At 44.1% G+C, this 17557-nt stretch overlaps 1 protein-coding gene and 1 pseudogene across 6 annotated transcripts in view; one reads left to right on the forward strand and one right to left on the reverse strand.

Moving 5' to 3' along the window:
• Positions 1-1681: 1681 nt before the first annotated feature.
• The window catches only part of KDM4C (lysine (K)-specific demethylase 4C), a 443327-nt gene continuing 427451 nt past the window's right edge, over positions 1682-17557 (forward strand). For 4 of the 5 annotated variants that reach the window (XM_011969889.1, XM_011969890.1, XM_011969891.1 and 1 more), the window contains exon 1: positions 1682-3144. The gene's annotated coding sequence lies outside the window, so the exon portion shown is untranslated. The remainder of the gene's footprint in view (positions 3145-17557) is intronic. The other variant, XM_011969893.1, reaches the window with a different exon arrangement.
• Positions 14970-17557, reverse strand: part of LOC105531896 — a 15135-nt pseudogene continuing 12547 nt past the window's right edge. The window contains exon 2 of the transcript XR_001004882.1: positions 14970-15419. The product of XR_001004882.1 is annotated as a 60S ribosomal protein L35a pseudogene (transcript). The remainder of the gene's footprint in view (positions 15420-17557) is intronic.

The following is a 17557-nucleotide window of genomic DNA, read 5'->3' on the forward strand; positions in this document are numbered from 1 at the left end:
AATACAAAAATTAGGCCAGGCATGGTGGCTCATGCCTGTAATCCCAGGACTTTGGGAGGCCGAGGTGGGTGGATCATGAGGTCAGGAGATCAAGACCGTCCTGGCTAACACAGTGAAACCCTGTCTCCACTAAAAATACAAAAAATTAGTCAGGTGTGGTAGCACGCGCCTGTAGTCCCAGCTACTTGGGAGGCTTAGGCAAGAGAATCACTTGAACCCAGGAGGCGGAGGTTGCAGTGAGCTGAGATCGCGCCATTGCACTCCAGCCTGGGCAACAGAGCGAGACTCCGTCTGAATTAAAAAAAAAAAAAAAAAAATTAGCTGGGCATTATGGCACATGCCTGTAATGTCAGCTACTCAGGAGAATGAGGCACGAGGCACAAGAATTGCTTGAACCTGGGAGGTCAAAGCTGCAGTGAGCTGAGACGGCGCCACTGCACTTCAGCCTGGGCAACAGAGCAAGAATCTGTCTCGAAAAATAAAATAAAATAAAATAAAAACAAGTATTGTCTCTGAGGTTATCTGATGATCTGGACATTAGTTCCTATTACATATAAACTTCAAGGGGAATCTATGTATTGTTTATACAGCCTTCCATTAATATATTGCAATTGGGATTTAAAAAATAGAATCTAAATAAAAAATTTACTATATGGCTAAAATGTTTTCATGATAATTCAGAATATGGGGGTATTTTGATACATTAGGGACACAACGCTGCTCTCAGTGCCACGAGTCCAGTTGATTTTCTAGTAGGCTGTCTTCAATTTCCAGACTGTGAAGCACTTAATAGATTCACACAGTGCTTTACAGCTTTTGAAGTGTTTTGACATTTTATCTTCCTTAAAATTAAAAAGTGCTCAGTGAAGTCCGCAAGGTTAGTATATCCACTTTAGTTCTTCAGGTTAAAAAAAGTGATACTCTAATTCACAATGGTAAAGAAATGTTATTTGTGCATCTGCAAATTCTGAAGAAAATGGATTTCAGGTTTCCAGATTTTTTATTTTGGTGCACAAGATTGCTATTATAATATAGCATATGGCTTCCAAAAGACCCTAGCTGTTTGATTGTGGGCATATTAATCTCTATGCTTCAGTTTCCACATCTGTAACAATGAGGCATTAACAGTATCTATTCATTGAATTATTATATTTAGTTAATACATGTGAAGCTCTTAAGACAGTGTCTAGCTCACTATAAGTTATAAATAAATGTTGGGCTGCATATTTATTATCTGAGCATATCCAATTTACTTGTAAGGATGGCTGGGATCCTGACAATACACACACACATTTGGAAAATTCCCAGTTGAGTATACGTTAGGCAAGTTCAGAAGTGTGTGTGGCCGGGTGCAGTGGCTCACGCCTGTAATCCCAGAACTTTGAGAAGCCGAGGCGGGCGCATCACCTGAGGTCAGGAGTTCGTGACCAACCTGGCCAACATATCGAAACCCTGTCTCTCCTGAAAATACAAAAATTAGCTGGGTGTGGTTGTGGGCTCCTGTAATCCCAGCTACTTGGGAGGCAGAGGCAGGAGAATCTCTTGAACCCGGCAGACGGAGGTTGCAGTGAGCCGAGATCACGCCACTGCACTCCAATTTGGGCGACAGAGCAAGACTCCGTCTCAAAAAAAAAAAAAAAAAAAAAAAGTGTGTGTTTGGGTAGCAGAACTTTGTTTTTAACAACTAAAGAAATATGGTGACCCAATTATCCCGTTAGCCTTAGCTCAATTAACCACATTCCATCTGTCCTCACAATGTTCATCCCAGTGAGAAACGAGTTCAAGGGCGTGGTAAATGGTGTCGATATATTTTTAAAAAGCTGATATCAGTATAATGTAACAGAAAATTCAGCATATTAGACAGCCCAGCTTTGCTCACTGGTGTGAAGATATGCCTAATCTTTCTTAGCTAAGACGTTAGAGTAAGCGCCACAAGGGACCCAGCTGGGAGCTCTGCAGGAAGTTTAAAAAAAAAAATCATGCAGCTTTGCAAAACATCTGATGCTCAACCATCTGTCTTCTGCAGTACAGGGGCTTAAGGTCTGGTTGGTTCCTTCTGACACCTCGGAAGGCGGAGTTACAGAGGAGAAGCAACAAGTTGTAGGACGTTAACTTATCTTAAGTCTCAGACGCTGGAGGCACCTGCATTTCTAGTCACTTCAGTTCAGGTCAAATTGTTATCAACTCTAGTTTTTGAGGGACCGCCAGCCCGGGATTCCTATTTGGGTCACCTCTGTGCCTCCTTATCTTAAGAGCACACTTGGGCGGGTCGGGGCGGGACGTGCTCGGTGAAGGGTGACTCGAACACCGGACAGTTTCGCTTCCAGAGGCTGACAAAACGCTCCTGCTCGGTAGTTACTTGTTAAAGGTTTGGGACACGCAGATACTCTTCGCCCATTCGGGATCTCCCATTGTGGGAAGGAGGCTCAGAGGTCCCGGCCACCGGGTGAAGGGAGAACGGGCACACAGCGCTGTCATCGCCGGACAGCTGCGAGCCCCGACTTTCTCGCCAGGCTCTCCAGGACATTCCGAGGCTCCACCCCTGGCAACGCCACGCTGACGTTCGCGCGTCGGAGGCCGCCATAGGTGCGCGTCGGAGCCCAGGAGGACGTGTGGCGCGTGGACTACATCAGGTCCAGCCCTGCGGGACCCCAGCAGGCGCTTCCGGGCAAGGTTCTGTGCACCTGTTTTCTCCTTCTACGCGAGTACCTTCCCCCTCCGGAAAGAATGGGATATGCCTGTGTCCAAAGGACAAGAAGATGCGAACCAGCAAGCCCAAGTTAACCAAAGCGCGGAAGTTGAGCCCAAACCAAGAGCGTGCCGGGCACCTTTAAGCTGTTTGTAAGCTCACGTGATTCACCAAGTGCTGGCCCCAGCGGTCACGTGACGGCGCGCGCGCCCTCGCGCAGGGAGAGCCGGCGGTGCGCGCGCCTTCGCCGCTGCCTCCCACCCACCGCCTCGACGGGAGGGTGAGGCGCGGCGCAGTGATCGGGCGGCCGGGGTCCTGTGCGCGTGCGCAGCGAACAGCTGTCACCTAGTGCGGAACAAGTCTTCCGAATTTCCCAAATCTCCCTGGGCCGGAGGCCACTGTCTTCTTCTTTTCCTCCTCCACCGGGTCGTGCTCTCGCCCCAACCCGGCGCCAGGTAACCGCTTTTCCGGAGTCCGGAGGCCGGGGCGGGGGGAGGGGCCGGAGAGGTCTTCCCGGCACTGCCCCCCTCCGCGTGGGGCACGGGGGTGCTGGCGTCCGGGCGAGCGACGACGCCGGGGCAGAGACGCTCCGTCCGTGACTGCCGCGACTGTCACGCTGGGGAGGGAGCGGCCGGCCGCGGCCGCAGGGGAGGGATGCGGGGGCCGGTGACAGCCCGCTCCGACCCTTACTGAGGTTCAGTGCCCGCGCTCGCCGTTTTCCCTGGATCCGGAGTCGGGGTCGCCTCCTTGGGGCACAGGAGCGCTCGGGCGGTCCGGGGATGCGGACCTTTTAACGCTCCCAGTCGGTCTGTGGCTGACTCCAGGAAGGCCGGGCCTGGTGCACCCTTCGGGGCCCTCCCTTCCCTGGGAGTGTCACGACCCGCGGGGTGAGGGTGGGAGCTCCTCTCCTGACCACCCGTTGCAGGCAGTCAGCCCGTCATTCGGGGTCGTCTTCAGCCCTCGCGGCTGTCCTTTTGGTGTTTCTTTCCCCCGGCATGGGGCCATTTCTTCTTGCAGTGCATGGAGGAACCATGATGCGGTGTAGACAGCGGGTGCTTAATAAATGCGAGTTGGATTAGGGCGCGTGGACTGCCAGGCACAGAACGTGGCGTGCAGTGGGGACGTGGAAGAGGGAGCCACACAGGCCGGGGCTGCAGGCTGGAGCTTGGGGTTTTCCTGCGTGCTCTGCCACTAAAGCCAGCAGGCGGGATTCAGATGCTTTCCGCGTGGACTCGATGCTCGGCTCCCTTTCGCTGCACGGTGCAAGCCTGCGCTGACTCGCTCTGATTGTGGGCGATTCCGGGAGGGGTTTTGTCAGGTTCCTTTTTCCGGAAGAGACAGGGTAAACTTTTTTTGCACTTGATAAACTAACCTCGAGAGTTGATTTATAAAGCACTGTTCGGAAATGTAGGTTAGAAAAGCAGAGTCACCTTTATCCCGGTGAAAGTTACTAGTAGGTTCCGGCCACTTAGGTTCACACTAAACTTTGCCCTATTTTCACCCATTTCAGTTTGCGGTATTTAAAAAAATGTTTAAATTCCGGGCAACTTGGCTTTACTGTTTCTATGGCAACGGTGACTGATATTCTCATTTCGAAGTGCTGTGGTTGAAAACTAGTGTTTTTAATTTTTAAAGATCCATTTTTTACTAGCAAGCAGTCGGCTCTCCTTTGCGATTATCGCTTGTTTTCTTACCTTGCTGGCTTCCGCGCAGCCCTCCCATAGTTTGTTTTGGAACGGATTACACGGTTGTTCGGGTTTTTAGGTCCTTTTTCTCCCAATTTCAGTGTTATGAAGAGTTTTCACGTAAGCTTTTACTGTACCCCACAAACTTGGTAATGCAGTACAATTTAAACCGAAGTCTTACTTCTTTTTATTAACAGACTTTAGTCAGTTGCTTTTCTAAAGTTGAAAATCAGGCCGGGAGCCGTGGCTCCTTGTGCCTGTAATCCCAACACTTTGGGAGGCCGAGGCGGGTGGATCACCTGAGGTCAGGAGTTCAAGACCAGCCTGGCCAAAAAGGCGAAACCCCGTCTCTACTAAAAATCCAAAAATTAGCCGGGCGTGGTGGCGGGCGCCTGAAATCCCAGATGAGATAGGAGAATCACTTGAACCCGAGAGGCGGAGGTTGCAGTGAGCCGAGATGCGCCACTGCACTCCAGCCTGGGTGACAGACTGAGACTCCATCTCAAACAAAAAAAGTAAAAATACAAATAAATAAATAAACAAATAAAAAATAACTTTTAGTAAATGAATAGTCTTGTGCAACCATCACTACAATGAATTTTTAAAATTTTTTTATCACTACAATGAATTTTTAAAATTTTTTAATCATCCCCAAAAGAAGCTATGTTCCTATTAGCTGTCATTGCCTAGTTCCCTCCAATTCTCTCCCCTTCTATCCCTAGGCAACCACTAATCTGCTGTCTGTCTCAATAGATTTGGCTATTCTGGACATTTTATATATGTGGAATCATACACTATCTGGTCTTTTGTGAGTGACTTCTTTCACTTGGCATAGTGTTTTTTAAAGTTCATTCATGTTGCAGCCTGTATCAGTACTTCATTCCTTTTAATGGCTAATATTCTATTATGGATACATCACATTTTGTTTATTCATCAGTTGATAGACATTTGTGTTATCCCTACTTTTGGCTGAATAATGCTGCTATGAATATTTGTGAACTAGTTTTTGTGTGGGCATGTGTTTTCTTTACTCTTGGGTATATATATTTATAATTGGTGGGTTAAACATCTTCTGTTGAATGACTGCATGCATAAGGAGCGATAGTCTTGGGGAATACTCTTTCAATCCTTGAAGGATCCTGTTGACCTTTCCCTGCTCCATTACCAACTTCAGTTCTCTAAAGTGAGGCTTTATCCTATGGCTAGTGCTGTGTTTTCTTTTTCTGGATGTCTTTTGTTTTTTTTTTTTTTTTGAGATGGAGTCTCACTCTGTGCCAATGGCACGATCTCGGCTCACTGCAACCTCCACCTCCCAGGTTCCAGTGATTCTCCTGCCTCAGCCTACCCAGTAGCTGGGATTACAGGCACCCGCCATCATGCCTGGCTAATTTTTGTGTTTTTGTAGAGACAGGGTTTTACCATGTTGGCTAGGCTGGTCTTGAACTCCTGACCTCAGATGATCTGCCCACGTCAGCCTCCCAAAGTGCTGGGATTATAGGCGTGAACCTCTGCGCCTGACCTCTGGATGTCATTATTAAGATCATCCTGTTCTTTTTTTTTCTTTTTTTTTTTTTGGAGACAGGGTCTAACTCTGATGCCCAGGCTGGAGTGCAACAGTGGCACAGTTTCGGCTCACTGCAACCTCTTTGCCTCCTGTGCTCTGGCAATCCTCCAGCCCCAGCCTCTCAAGTAGGTGGGACTACAGGTGCATGCCATCATGCCTGGCTAATTTTTCTGGTCTTGCCATGGTACCCAGGCTGGTGTCAAACTCCTGGGCTCAAGCAGTCTGCCTGCCTCAGCCTCCCAAAGTGCTAAGATTACAGGTGTGAGCCACTACACCTGGCCTGATCATCCCTTCCTGTTAGCACAGCCTTTATACTGCTCATGGTTATTCCCTTGATATTCACTTATTTGCTCTATATTTATTAGGAATATAGTGATAAGACACGTACATTCTGTGCTTTGATTAAGCTCAATATCTACTGAAAAATTTATGTTCCCTTTTGTTAAATATTAATATTTAATGCTTCTCCCCCAACCTCTTCTTCTTTTTTCTTTTTCTTTTTTTTTTTTTGAGACAGAGTCTCCCTCTTTCACCCAAGTTGGAGTGCAGTGGTGTGATCTTGGCTTACTGCAGTCTGCAACTTCCAACTCCCTGGAGCAATGCTCCTCCTCAGCCTCCCCAGTAGCTGGGATTACAGGCATGTGCCTCCATGCCCAACTAATTTTTATGTATTTTTAGTAGAGAGAGGGTTTCACCATGTTGGCCAGGATAGTCTCGATCTCCTGACCTTGTGATCTGCCCGCCTCGGCCTCCCAACGTGCTGGGATTACAGGCGTGAGCCATCATGCCCGGCCATTTTTCTTTTTTTTATTATACTTTTAAGTTCTAGGGTACATGTGCACAACGTGCAGGTTTGTTACATAGGTATACATGTGCCATGTTGGTTTGCTGCACCCATCAACTCATTATTTACATTAGGTATTTCTTCTAATGCTATCCCTCCCCCAGCGCCCCACCCCCCAACAGGCCTCGGTGTGTGATGTTCCCCTCCCTGTGTCCATGTGTTTTCATTGTTCCTTCTTTTTTTTCAATTAAAAAAATTCTTTTTGTAGAGATGGGATCTCACTGTGTTGCCCAGGCTAGTCTCAAAATTCTGGGCTCAAGTGATCCTCTGCCTTGACTTCCCACAGTTCTGGGATTATAGATGTGAGCCACTGTGCTTGGCCTGCAAGCTCTATTTCTGATATGAATTTCTTAGGAGGTATATAATAAAGTCACTGTATGTTTTCTATCCCTACAAATCTGTACCATTTTGTGGAGCCTAAAATATAAATTTAAAGTATTAGGTCATTGTCTTTTTTTTTTTTTTTTTTTTTTAAGCTGGAGTCTTGCTCTTGTTGTCCAGACTGGAGTGCAGTTGCGTGATTTTGGCTCACTGCAACCTCCGCCTCCTGGGTTCAAGCCATTCTCCTGCCTCAGCCTCCCAAGTAGCTGGAATTACAGGCGCCCGCCACCATGCCCAGCTGATTTTTGTATTTTTAGTAGAGACAGGGTTTCACCATGTTGGCCAGACTGCTCTCGAATTCCTGACCTCAGGTGATCCACCTGCCTCAGCCTCCCAAAGTACTGGGAGATTACAGGCATGAGCCACCACACCCGGCCAGGTCATTGTCTTTTTTACTCCCTCACCCTCTAAAGATTCCCTACTTCCTCATCCTCTACCGTTCGGGGGTTACGACCTTCTAAATCCACACTTGCTGGGCCTAATCCTTTCCCCATACTAACAGTCAGAATAATTCGTTTAAGGAAGCCTATCCCCCCCTGCTCCTGCTTCAATGCTGTTTTCTCTAGGGAACAACTCCTAATTATCAGCTCTGTGTGTGACTTTGCCCAGCCAGTCTCCTTCCTACCAAACTCATCTTTCTTCCTAGTTCCCTGAATGGGCTTGGTCCTCTGCCCATGCTGTTGTTCCCTGTGCCTGGACTACTACTACCCCAGTTGCACTTCTTTGGTTGATTCCATCTCACCCTTCAGGAAGCTCAGCTCAGTTGTCAGCATCTTCAAGTTAGTCATCCCTCAATCCTGCACACTGGCCATAGCAGCATTCTGTAGTCTCCTTCATAGTCTTAAGTAATCATGCCATTACTTATGTATCTCTCTTCCCTTCCTACCTTCATGCATGCTCACAGAAAGGTTCCCACAAAAATATTGACAGTAGTTGGTAACTTCTGGGTGATGGAATTGTGGGTAGTTTGTTTCCTTTGTGTTTATGAGCATTTTCTAAATTTTCTCCTATGAATCAGTGTTACCTTTGTGAACAAGTAAGTGAATAAAAATTCATGTTTGTTAGAAAAGCTGGGAAACAGGAGAAGATAGAGGAAAAAGAAAAATAATCAGTTATTGCCATTTTCACATTGGAGAATTCACTTTTTTTTTTTTTTTTGGATATGGAGTTTCCCTCTTGTTGCCCAGTCTGGAGTGCAAATGTAGTGATCTTGGCTCACCGCAACCTCTGCCTCCGAGTTTCAAGCAGTTCTCCTGCCTCAGCCTCCTGTGTAGCTGGGCTTACAGGCATGTGCCAAGCAGTTCTCCTGCCTCAGCCTCCTGTGTAGCTGGGCTTACAGGCATGTGCCACCATGCCCGGCTACTTTTTTATTTTTAGTAGAGACGGCAGTTTCTCCATGTTGGTCAGGCTGGTCTCGAACTCCCGACCTCAGGTGATCCGCCCACCTCGGCCTCCCAAAGTGCTGGGATTGCAGGCATGAGCCACTGCTCCCGGCCATAATGCACTTTTAACAGTTTTTGTTTTGTTTTAATAACTTAGATGAGATTTTGTTATAGTTTCAGCATCAAGCTTTTATTACATTTTAGCTATTTCTCGTATTACTCAGAGACTTCTAGAGAATGGTAGGGGTACTTACAATAGGCTACCCAGTTGGAATTTCTGATGCTGAAATTCAGCTAATTCTTAGAGAACAGAATATAGCATTAGATATATGTAGCATAGAACAGAATATAGACTATTAGGGTATGAGCACTAAGTGCTAAATAACTGTTTTCCCTTTTTCCTTGAAAAATGTCCTAATTGGTTGATTTGTATGTTTCATAGTACAAAGATTCCCCTTGCACCATTGCTCATTATTTGCACTGTTTGTTTTATTTTTGATGGGTGGTTTATTCTGCATAGTAGTGGATACAATTCTTCAGTAGATTAACTTGTACTATGTGCCATACACTGTGTCAGATGTGGACAGCAGTGAACACAATAGGCTAGATTCCCTATGATTTCATAGAAATGGGTTATTTTAAGAGTATGAATGTTTAGTTATACTGTTGCACGGTATACTGTTCAGATACACGTGATATTTCAGCTACTATGGTATTTATGAGCTGCTACTGCATAAAGTCTCAAATTTATTCTGAATTCTTCTGGTTTTATATTGTATATTACTATGGGTGGATGTTTAAGGAGCAGAATGATGAGTCATCAAAGCGTTTGTGCTAATGACTTCTTTTTTTATATCTCCATCCAGTTCCAGGTATTAATTTGGCATCTCTACTTGTTAACTATAACAAATGAAACTCTGATCTTTCCTCTCAGCTCTGCTTCTCTGGGATTTCTCATGCATCTCATCTCATTTCATTGCTCACTCATTTCATTATGAGTTATCCAACACTTTATGGTTCCTCAGCCCTCACATCCAAAGTATCACTTACACCTTGTCACTTTTGCTTCAGGAATAATACTGTTATCCTACCATTCACTCCCAGCCTCCCTCCAATCTCTTTTCAGCCTGATCTTTAAAATGCCTATTGGATTATTCTCATAGGCCTCAGGATATTTAAAATTCCTGTCATATCTCTTTCTACCCCAAGCTCCACCCAAGTCTTATCTAGATGGTTCTTCATTTTCTCTCTACTTATTGGCTTTTCTTTTCTTCAAACTGTATACAACTTTCTGAATGTGCCGTTTTTTGCCTAACTGATTTCTCCTCTCATTTTCCCCCTTTTCATACATCTTTCTGAGCTCTACTTGAATGTACTTCTTCAGAGAAACCTGACCTGTTTACTCATTTCTCTTCTCCGATTAAATCAGCTTCCCTAATGATGATCTATCTTAATTCCCTATATTTTTCCCTAACACTTAGTGGTTTATAATCGTGTATTTATGTGATTATTTGATTGTTTCTACCCTGTAAAGATTCCACAAGGGCAGAGACTTAAGTATTTTTATTCCCTTCTATTACTTCTGTATAGCACACTGTTGCCTCACCAGCTCTATAGTATAGGTGCTCAACAAACATTTGTTGCACAAATTAATGACTTTTACGTATATGCAAAAATAGAAACTGTAAAACCAGGACACACATTGGGAAATACATCTTTCCCATCATGACCCAACACATACAAGTATATAAAATTGAAACAAAAGTTTCACAAAACTTTGCCACCTGTGCTGTACTCTATTTTCTTTTTCTTTTTTTTTTCAGGGGGATGGAGTCTTGCTCTGTCACTGAGGCTGGAGTGCAGTGGCATGATCTTGGCTCACTGCAACCTTCACCTCCTGGGTTCAAGTTATTCCCCTGTCTCAGTCTCCCGAGTAGCTGGTACTACAGGGGTGCACTACCACACCAAGCTAATTTTTGTACTTTTAGTAGAGACGGGGTTTCACCATGTTGGCCAGGCTAGTCACGAACTCCTGACCTTGGTAATCCGCCCACCTTAGCCTCCCAAAGTGCTGGGATTATAGGCATGAGCCACTGTGTCTGGCAAAGTAAATATTTTAAAATATATGAAAATATATTCTGTAGGTTGAGTATTCCTTATCTGAAATACGTGAATTTTGGATTTTTTTCAGATTTGGGAATATTTGCGTTATATTTACAGTTGAGCATCTGTAATCTGAGAATTTGAAATCTGAAATGAGCATTTACTTTGAGTGTCATGTTTGCCCTCAAAACTTTCAGATTTTGGAGTATTTCGGATTTTTGGATTGGAGATGCTCAACTTACATATGATAATCATACAAAAAGCTATCATTTTAAGTATTGATTTGCTGTTTACTGGGAAAGAACGGGAAAACTTTTGAAATTAGAACTGTCAGAGTTAGGACAGTTGGCCCCCTTTGGTGAGGGTCTCTTTGTGGGACATTTTATGGGGGTTCATAGTCCTGCTCCCACTTTTAGCATTGCACATTTAGAAATAAGAACTTTTGCAGTTGACCGAGAGTGTCAGGCACTGGAAGACTAATGTCTTCAGCGTCATTCCCTAGTTGAACTGGCAAGAAGAACTAGAACCTGGATCCAAAGTGCTGTGTCTGCTCATTAGGGCTCTTTCTAGAAAGTCTTGGTCCCTGGGAAAGCATGTAAATGATCACACATTGTTTGGTGACAGGTAGGCCCCAGCTGATGGGTAGTGTTGAACAGGATTTTTTTTTTTTTTTTTTTTTTAACCTGCTGGGCTTCCCTGACTCTTGAGCATTCACCTCTGCTTATCAGAACATTCTTCTCTGCCAGTGCGCTTTCTCTTGTTGAGCAAGGTTAAAGAAGCAGATACATTGCTTCATTTGGCTCCCTTTTTTCCTCCATCTTTTCATTCGTTTTTGTACTAGATGTTTGTTTAAATTCCAGTCCCGAGGACATGCTTTGTCTGATCATTAGTATATTGTTGATTCTGTTCTGTTTTGAGAGTCCATCAGATACTTTGAATGGTCGCAGGCATCCCTTTGAATGGGTGAACTGAAGTTTTTTTTTTTTTTGCAGGTAGGCGGGTAGTTTATTTAACTTCTTTCTTTTTTTCTTTTTTCTTTTTTTTTTTTTTTGAGACGGTGTCTTGCTCTGTCACCCAGGCTGGAGTGCAATGGCATGATCTCGGCTCACTGCAACCTCTGCCTCTCGGGTTCAAGCGATTTTTCTGCCTCAGCCTCCTGAGTAGCTGGGACTACAGGCGCCTGCCACCATGCCTTGCTAATTTTTGTATTTTTAGTAGAGATGGGGTTTTGCTGTTTTTAGTAGAAATGGGGTTTGGCCATATTGTCCAGGCTGGTCTTGAACTCCTGACCTCAGATGACCTGTCCGCCTCAGCCTTCCAAAGTGCTGGGATTATAGGCGTGAGCTGCTGTGCCCGGCCATCTATTTAACTTTCAAAAAGGAATCCTTGCCTGAAATTTGGGCACGTAAAGTGATACCTCTCAGTCTATAATATTCAGGCAGCTTTCGTTAGCAGGAATAATCTGGCCCTGAGATAGGTAAATTCATTTTCCTTTTTTGATAATTTTTATGTATTTTTCTAAATTTGTATTATGTATACACATATAATATTTCTTTTATTATTTTCAAATAGGCAATACAAGGTGTATAACAAGATATAAAATTCAGAAGGTATGAAAGGGTAAAATGTACATGGTTCTCACTTTTAGCCTTTAGACAGCTAGTTCCCTTCTTCTGGTAAACCCCCGTTAAGGTTTCTTTTAGGGAATTTTAGAGATATTCTATATAAATTTATGTTTATGTTTAAATTTTTTTTTTTACATAAATGGTTGTCTTCATGCTCCCTCACTCCTCAATAACTCAATGTGTATTTCCTACATTTTTCTCTGTAACTGCGGTATATCCACCAAAATCAGGAAATTAACACTGATATATTACTGTCATCTAATTTTTAGATTCTTCATATTTCACTGTTTCTTATAGTAATTAATGTTCTTGGTAGCAAAAGTATTCAGTGCAGAATTGTGCAATGTATATTCTTGTTTTAGTTCTTTTAAGCATCCTTCAATCTCAAATATGGATTTGAGAAGGATTTTCATGATCTTGATTTTTTTTTTTCCTTGATCTTCATGGTCTTGATTTTCATGATCTTGGCACTTTTTGTTTTTCTTTCTTTTTTTTTTTTTTTAAAGATGGAGTTTCTCTCTGTTGCCCAGGCAGTGATATAATCTCGGCTCACTGCAACCTCCGCCTCCCGGGTTCAAGCAATTCTGCTGCCTCAACCTCCTGAGTAGCTGGGACTACAGGTGCCCGCCACCACGCCTGGGTAATTTTTGTATTTTTAGTAGAGGTGGAGTTTCACCCTGTTGACCAGGCTGGTCTCGAACTCCTTACCTCAGTTGATCTACCTACCTCGGCCTCCCAAAGTGCTGGAATTACAGGCGTGAGCCACTGCACCTGGCCTGGAGTTTGTTCATTTTAAAAAGGAAATTTTCATCAATACTCTTAAATGAAGCTGGTTTGCAGTTTTCTTGGGTCGTTTTTAAGTTTTGTTACTCATTTTAGGCTTCTTAAGAAAGGATTTCTAAGCTTGCTATTTTTTTTCCCCACACATTCTGGAACATCTTAAATAACATGTTTTACATTTCTGAAAAATTGATCAGAATTCTTTACCTAGTGGAGAGAAGATTTGTTTCTTGTTTAGTGGGCCTTGGTGTGAACTTTTTTCTTTTTCTCTTCTCTTCTCTTTTCTTTTTTTGACAGCTGGAGAGCCTAGCAAAGAGGTCAGTTATATTTGGGATCTGGGCCTGGGATACAAAACTTGTAGTCAGTTCATTGCACTTATTTGCTGTTTGACCTTAGAAAACTTATTTCCATTTCTGAGCCTTGGTTTCATCATTTCTCAGATGGGAATAATCACAGCCTGCTAACATCGTGGAGAACTTTTAAGAATGAAAATGAAGTAATGGCCGGGCGCAGTGGCTCAAGCCTGTAATCCCAGCACTTTGGGAGGCCGAGACGGGCGGATCACGAGGTCAGGAGATCGAGACCATCCTGGCTAACACAGTGAAACCCCGTCTCTACTAAAAAATACAAAAAACTAGCCGGGCGAGGTGGTGGGCGCCTGTAGTCCCAGCTACTTGGGAGGCTGAGGCAGGAGAATGGCGTGAACCCGGGAGGCGGAGCTTGCAGTGAGCTGAGATCTGGCCACTGCACTCCAGCCCGGGCGGCAGAGACTCCCGTCTCAAAAAAAAAAAAAAGAAAATGAAGTAATATATGTTAAAGCACAGTAAAGAACCAAGCAAATGCAAGACTTTTTTAATAAGAAGGTTCTTTTTAATAAGATGTCAGTACTCGAAGAGTTGTCAATGGGGATAGCTGTCAGTGTTATGCTACTGAAGGAGTTTATGTAGATGGACAGTGCCTCCTTCTGCTCCAAGAGCAAGCACATGGAGAAAGGATCAATGGAGACATTTGTTTTGCTATTTAACAACAAAGAAAAATTATGAATTAGACAAAATGTAGTCTAGATAGAATTTATTTTTGTGGACATTAATAAGGGTTTGGTCATGTATTTATTAAAACCATGTGTTAGGCCGGGCCTGATGGCTCATGCCTATAATCATAACACTTTGGGAGGCTGAGGCGGGTGGATCACCTGAGGTCAGGTGTTTGAGACCAGCCTGGCCGACATGACGAAACCCTGTCTCTACTAATAATACAAAAATTAACCAGGCATAGTGGTGCATGCCTGTTACCCCAGCTACTTGGGAGGCTGAGGCAGGAGAATTGCTTGAACCTGGGAGGTGGAGGTTGCAGTGAGCTGAGATCGTGCCATTGCACTGCAGCCTGGGCAACAAGAGTGAAATTCCGTCTCAAAAAGAAAAAAAAAAAAGAACTACCAAAAAAAATCCCCATGTGTTGTAAATCAAGGAAAAATGTTGGGTAACAGACTATGACTTTACTTTGTGCTTATATCATGATTGTATTTAATTTTACTATAAGTTGGTTAAATATTTGAGACTCTGGGGAAATTAAACTTGTCAAACTGTCAACTTATCAGTTTGGATTTATGGTTTCCTATTTCATTTTGTAGATACTGAAAATACATTTAGATGTATTTTCATGTCAAGGAAGCTGTGTATTGGTATCAGGATTGAGGGAATACATGATCAACAAATACTTTTGCAAGTTTCAGTGTCACAGATTGCATATGGCATATGTCAAATTCATTTCCCTCAGGTTTTTTTTTTTGACACATAGTTAACAAAAAATGTGCAAATTGCCATAATTCTCTAAAATAGTATTTCTTGCATTCATTAATAATGAAAAAAGCAAGGATGGTCAGATTATTTTGTTTGATGTTTTTCTTTTTTTTTTTTCAAGAGCACAAATCCACGTTTATTTATTGATTTTTCGTTAGTTTAAATCCTTGAGGGGTACAGCATCACTCGGATTCTGTGACCAATGGCCTTAGCAGGAAGACTGCTTCGGAATTTGGCACGAACCATGACACTGTTTCCATGGGCCCGAGTTACCTTTCCCCAGATGACTCTGGTTTTATTTGGTTTGCCGCCTGGAGTCACTGTGTTGTTCTTTGCTTTGTATACATAAGCGCATCTCTTGCCCAAATAGAATTCTGTTTCATCTCGGGCATAAACACCTTCAATTTTAAGAAGAGCTGTGTGCTCCCTTTGGTTCCGGAGACCCCGCTTATAGCCGGCAAAAATGGCCTCGGACCACAGCCTTCCAGACGTAGTTCCTTTTAGAAGTCCTGTTCCCAGCAGGCCTCCACAGGAGCCAAGATGGCGGGCTGTTTGATGTTTTTCAACCTCTTTTTTTTTTTTTTTTCAATATAGACGATATCATATATGGTTTTTGCGATTTTGAATTTTTTTTTTTTGTTTTTGAGATGGAATCTCGCGATCTCGGCTCACTGCAACCTCTGCCTCCCTGGTTCAAGCAATTCTTCTGCCTCAGCCTCCAGAGTAGCTGGGACTACAGGTGCGTGCCACTACTTCCAGCTAATTTTTGTATTTTTAGTAGAGACGGGGTTTCACCATATTGGCCAGGCTGGTCTCAATCTCCTGACCTTGTGATCCACCCGCCTCAGCCTCCCAAAGTACTGGAATTACAGGTGTGAGCCACTGTGCCCGGTCATGAATCTTTTTTTTTTTTCCTTTTTAAGAGATGAGGTCTCTCCAAGTTGCCCAGGCTGGTCTCAGACTCCTGAGCTCAGGTGATCCTCTTGCCTCGGCCTCCCCCTCCCAAAGTGCTAGGATTACAGGCGTGAGCCACTGCACCTGGCCTGATTGTGAATCTTTAGGAATAATTGGAAAGTTTGCATATTAAATTGTCTTGAATTATGTTTTCTAAGTATTTCAACTTTTTAAATTTGTTTATTTATTTATTTTTTGAGACAGAGTCTCGCTCTGTTGCCCAAGCTGGAGTTCAGTGCCATAACCTCTGCCTCCCGGGTTCAAGCGATTTCCTGCCTCAACCTTCTAAGTAGCTGGGTTTACAGGCATGTGCCATCACGGCCAACTAATTTTGTGTTTTTAGTAGAGACGGGGTTTCTCCATGTTGGTCAGGCCTGGTCTCGAACTCACGACCTCAGGTGATCCACTCACCTTAGCCTCCCAAAGTGCTGGAATTACAGGCGTGAGTCACTGTGCCCGGCCAGTATTTCAATTTTAAGGCTTAGTTTTTATGTTTTAAACTAAGAATGAGTAATTTATATGGCCTCCCCTGAGTCCTTCTGATGGGACTAAAGAGACTGGGTAATCTCATAAAAGTCACAATATAGAATTGCTGGAAAGCAATGGTCCAGGCAACAGGTGAGTGCAGAGGCAGTGCAGTCTGCTAGTTGGTGAGGGGCTTGCTGCCCAGGCTGAGTGCTGGAGGGCCTCAGTGGGTGACCTGGGTGGTAGTTGCCAGGAAGCCACAGCAGGCCCAAGGGGTTGTGACCTACCTGGGAGACTCAGGTAGCCTTTGCAGGTGTTGGGAAGCCTCTCCCCATTTCAGCCACCACGAGGGAGACAGTGCAAGCCCAGCAGGCTTTTAGTGTGAACTCACAATCCTGTGGAATGCAAATTTTGGAAACTGTTGGAATGGCTTTGTTTGGCTGCCTTCTGTCTTTATCAATTCAGTTACATAAAAATAAGGATTTAGAAAGTGAATGAGTTAGGTTTCTAAATTAATATTCGTAGAACAGTCTGTTTTTCTTTTTTCTTTCTTTTGATACAGAGTCTTACTCTGTTGCCCAGGCTGGAGTGGCGCGATCTTGGCTCACTGTGACGTCAACCTTCTGGGTTCAAGCAATTCTGCCTCAGCCTCTCAAGTTGCTGGAATTACAGGTGCCTGCCACCACGCCCGGCTAATTTTTGTATTTTGGTAGAGACGGGGTTTCACCATGTTGGCTAGACTGGTTTGTCTTTTTTTTGAGACGGAGTCTCGCTCTTGTTGCCCAGGCTGGAGTGCAATGGCATAATCTCGGCTCACCACAACCTCTGCCTCCCAGGTTCAAGCGATTCTCCTGCCTCATCCTCCCAAGTAGCTGGGATTACAGGCATGCACCACCATGCCTGGTTAATTTTGTATTTTTAGTAGAGATGGGGTTTCTCCATGTTGGTCAGGCTGGTCTTGAATGCCCGACCTCAAGTGATCTATCCGTCTCGGCCTCCCAAAGTGTTTGGCTTACAGGCGTGAGCCACTGTTCCCAGCCGGCCTGGCTGGTCTTGAATTTCTGAGCTTAGGTGATCCACCCACCTCGGCCTCCCAAAGTGCTGGGATTATAGGTGTGAGCCACTTTGCCCAGCCAGAACAGTCTCTTTATCTGTTCAAGCGGAAATATTTGTTGGCATTGATTACGTAGATATTTGGTCCTGTCTGGACCCAAATTTTAGCGTAGTTTTGTAATTTTTCTAGAAGTGAGAATTAATTTAGTTTAGTTTTTTTTTTTTTTTTTTTT

Source organism: Mandrillus leucophaeus, unplaced genomic scaffold (assembly GCF_000951045.1).
Source record: "Mandrillus leucophaeus isolate KB7577 unplaced genomic scaffold, Mleu.le_1.0 Scaffold92, whole genome shotgun sequence".
Lineage (NCBI taxonomy): Eukaryota > Metazoa > Chordata > Mammalia > Primates > Cercopithecidae > Mandrillus > Mandrillus leucophaeus.